Raw genomic sequence first — 1,339 nt, 5'->3', positions numbered from 1 at the left:
TTGAAATAATACTATTTCTATGACAAATCCTACTATCATGACTCCCCAAATGAGGAGGTTGGCTGGGTTTAATCAGGAAGTTAGACAGCTGAAGGCATCACTTAAGAAACTAAACTCAACAGGTTTCACTCGGGTATTATTGCATGAGGTGCTCGGTATATCCACCCTTGTCCCGGGGCAGTCCCATTATCCAGAGTCCACTTAAGGAGGTTAGGGCTACTGCTATCAGCCCATACCTTCCCATTCTATGGCAATGAGACCAGTTCCGCTCCATCACAGGGTAAGTCCAGAGAGCAGTTAGACACTTGGACAGCGGGGTATTGTAGGCTGTCGGCGCTGACAGGCATGAGCAACCCTGGATGAGGTATGGCCGCCCATACATGTTGTGCTCGCACCTGAGAGTTCGCTGTTATGATGGCACACATTAATAGGAATAATGTCCCTTCTGATGGATTGCCTTCTGGTGCCATGCGTGCAGCTTCGTTCTGTAGATTTTTGATGTCTCCCCAGGTAATGTTGTGGGCTCGTCGATGTCTTGGTTGCCTCTGCCGTCGGGGCTGGTTGTCCTCTATGGTCAGGTCCTCCATTTCCACTACTGGAGGTGATGGTGGTGGTCTACGGCTCATCGCTGGTGGTGCAGGGTTTGATGTTACGGGCAGGAATCCACGTGGGATTTTTCTCACCTTCTGGAAACATACAAGCAAACCCTTTCCCTTGGGTTAAGAGTGGGTCGGGGCCCTTCTAAGCCCTGGTTAGTGAATCTCTCCACCAGACCAAGGGGAGAGGTGTTGGTATGTCTCTGAGACCTCCCCAATGTTTGAAAATGGGAGGAAGACCGTCGGGGGCAAAATGAAAATAATTGAGAGTTAATAAGGCCTGTTGTAATAGTTGTTGGGGCATGCCTGTATTTCCCCCTTCTTTTTCTTTTTGAATCTGGGTTTTTAGTTCTTTGTCGTTCTACTATGGCTTGTCCCTGTGGGTTATATGGTATGCCAGTAATGTGCTTGATGTTATGTTTCGTGAGGAATTGCTGAAAAGCCTTGCTAGTGGAGTAGGGACCATTATCTGTTTTAATTTTCCAAGGGGAAGCTTAATGTTAAAAATGCTCCCTTGAGGGTTGTTATTGCGTGGCGAGTCTTTTCACCTGTGTGAGCCTGAGCATATGTGGTCCCATAGCAAGTGTCAATGATTACATGTACATGTTTGAGCCTACTGAAGCTTGGAATATGGGTCACATCTGCTTGCCATAAGGCATTGAGTTGGGTTGACTCCTTGTGGCTGGAGGGGGCCTAAAGGCAATAGGGGGCCGCAGGGTTTGCATGCCCATATGAGATGCTTG

Source organism: Myotis davidii, unplaced genomic scaffold (genome assembly GCF_000327345.1).
Source record: "Myotis davidii unplaced genomic scaffold, ASM32734v1 scaffold543, whole genome shotgun sequence".
NCBI lineage: Eukaryota > Metazoa > Chordata > Mammalia > Chiroptera > Vespertilionidae > Myotis > Myotis davidii.
This window is presented reverse-complemented; position numbering follows the sequence as displayed.